This window comes from Euprymna scolopes, chromosome 17, assembly GCF_053919585.1.
Source record: "Euprymna scolopes isolate OS-2025 chromosome 17, ASM5391958v1, whole genome shotgun sequence".
Classification (NCBI taxonomy): domain Eukaryota; kingdom Metazoa; phylum Mollusca; class Cephalopoda; order Sepiida; family Sepiolidae; genus Euprymna; species Euprymna scolopes.
Window position 1 is genome coordinate 75,021,260 of NC_136498.1, and position 3,242 is coordinate 75,024,501.

The window sequence follows — 3,242 nt, forward strand, 5'->3', positions numbered from 1 at the left end:
GAGAAATTTAATTAAGTTTGTATAATAATGCGCTAAAACACTTCGTGCTCATCCATCCGCACGTTATCAACTCTCACACACAAGCGAGTTGATCTCTAAATAGGAGTGGGCTTAAATGGGAAGGAATTAAATCAGTATTTAATGTCAGAATGGGTTGTCTCTCAATGTTCGAAGGATGAGGAAAATCTATAATATGTAATTGTTTTCCATAATTTTAAATTTTATTTATTTTAAAAAATTTTTTTTATCCCACTTCCTACGATTTTTTTTAAATACTGGTAAGCCTACTGTCCTACACCCTATATCTTTCATACATTTTATTGGTGAGATCCTTCAAACACGATTTCAAATGTCATGTATTCTTGTAGAGTTCCTTTGATAATTCACTAACAAACAGTCCATCTGAATTGTCCTCGGTAGTTTGACCTTTCTCAGAAGCTGTTAGTATCTTATTTATATTCATTTTCTGTACACGTTAACCAAACTATTCCCATTCTGTATAATAAACTTGCTCATCTATCCTCTAGAACAGGAATAGGCAACTCATTCGACTCTGCGGGCCAGATCATGTTATAATTACAGGTCTCGGTCTTGACAAAAGTTATTAGTTAAAAAATAAGTGAAATTACATATGCAAACCCCTGTCAACCATAATTAAAATAAACATTGAGTAATCAGAAAAATAAAAGAAAATCTAAATTAAAAAAAAAAGCGTCAAAATACTTCGAAGTGAAAAAATCAAAGTGAAATGGATGAAATTATGATGTTTATATTTGAAACTATTATTGAAAATTGTATCACAAACACACCATACACACAAACAAAAACGATACACATATATAGATACATACGAGTACAAATAGTTGCAAGCATACACATCTGCGTACGTAAGCATGCAGTAAAATCCACAAATTCATGAGGCATGAAATCGAAAGCTGACTGAGACAACATTGTTGCTTTAATGATGTCTCCGCCTGTCGCGGTCGGTCTGTAAAATTGGCTTTCCGTTTGTGTTATGCTTTGTATATTTTACGCAGAAATGGAGGCAATTGAGTTTTGATCATGTGTTACGTTGTCGTATCATAAGGGATATGAGCGTTTGTTGAATCATCTCTAATAATGGATTAGAAGAGATGACGTGTTATATTATATATTTATGTTGTATCATAAAGGGAATCGTGTGTGAGTGACATGTATTTTCAGAACCTACCTCTGCTTCTTCGATGTTGGACCATCTGGAATTTCTCGTCCTGGAGGGAGACTTGATACCTGTTTTTGGATGAAGATTCAATCACTCCAAGACAAGGAATTAGTTCTATAGTTTATTTCACTTTTCCCAGATGTCCTGCAGAAGGTAGAAAGTGAAATCGGCCTGTGTGGGTTCTTCTTCTACACACGTCAGCGTTCGTCCCCCCCCAGTGAAGAGGAGGAGACAACGGGAAGCCGTCCGTTCTCTTCTCAGTCCAAATCAAATCTCAACGATTCAGCTAACCTGATCACATGACTCGCACGCAATCCAATCAGCTGATCTTAACTTCCGGTAACCTCTTCCTCTCTCTCTCTCTCTCTCTCTCCCTCCCTCTCTCTATTCCTTAACACATGTTCTTTCAGTTATAATATTCAAATTCGGCTGAGTGAATCAGAGGAAGATAACAGTAGGCCTTTTATTGAATTTGAAGCCTCGTCGCTCCTATAAAAAGTAGAGTGCCGATCCTTGCATTAGAACGAGCGTAACACTGACAATATAAATGCGCTAAATCAAAAATGTTTTAAAATCACCACCAAACAAATTATTTATGTTTTTGCCTTTTTCCTTTGTTCCTTTCTTTTCTTTTCGTTTTTTCCTTTCGTCTTTTCCTTTTCTTCCCTATCTTTTAATCCTTTTACAAATGATTGTAAGAATGGGATTCGGGGATGGGTAAGAAGGCAACACAAGTTGTACGTTTTGTAACCACGGCAAATTCAATTTAATTCAAAAGCATTTTTATAACGGAATAATTCCGATTAATTTTTCACGTAGATATTCCAAAAAAGTTGTCAACTTGACATGCCGCTGCTAATAGACCCTATACTAGAATGTTTAAGGTTTAAGGTGACTACAACACTCGCATACATATACCTTTGTTTCTAGTTTTTTATTATGCCTATCTCTGTTTTCTTACCCCCCTATCCATTTCTCTTTATTTTATGTTTCAACACAAACCCTAATCCACACTCTTATTTGGCCTTCTTTATATACAACTAAATCTTATTCCTATTTTTACCGACATGAGACAGAACCTCGTGATATTAATCCCCTACGATGTTTAAGACCTGGTATTTTCATTGCAAACTTTGCTTTAATATAAGCTGTATTGCATGAAGAGGTCTCTAGTTATTTATACCTAACCGACCTAAACATGCTCATGACTGTGTAGCAACATATTACTGCTTATGTCAGCAGTAATATAAAGTATACCTTACCCTGCTTCGGAATTGAACACTCTTGTATTAACACCGTTAAATTTAATTGATTACTTTACTTCTGGAAAATATTAACTTCGGGTTATATATATATATATATATATATATATATATATATATATATATATATATATATATATACTAGACTACTCGTGACCCGTTGGGTTAGCATGTTATATTAGCTATGGAATTCATGTATGAGCGTGACACTTGTGTCGTAAAGAAAATAGTTTTTTTTTTTTTTACATAACAGACACATTTCTATGAAAGTATATTAAAATGAAAAATCACGGACGGATCACTCAAACATGAAAAAAAAATCCTCCCTATTCGTGTAAACTTACCTATTTTCCCAAATAATCGCTCAAAAATCGAAAATTAAACATGATTTTTCTACAAATCGAACGCCGACGAAAGTCATTTAGCAGCAAAAACGCACGTGGACCTACCGATGAGAAATATAAGAATGAGCAACCCATATTGGAATCCTTCACCTAAGTTATAGAAACTTAAAATCTAAAAAAGACAAAATTAATAAAACCTGAAGCAAAAAAAAAAATAAATAAATAAATAAAATAAAATAAAACTAATATTGAAACAGATTAGTAAATGTGTCAACAAATTCACCGTTCTCACACAACTATTTTGTATCTAGAAATGTAAACAAAAAATAAAAAAGAAGGAAGGAAGGAAAAGGGACGGATAGAGAGTCGTCGTCGTCGTCGTCGTAGTAGTAGTAGTCTTGGCTTTACTTGGCTTTACTACAATTGTTCTTATGT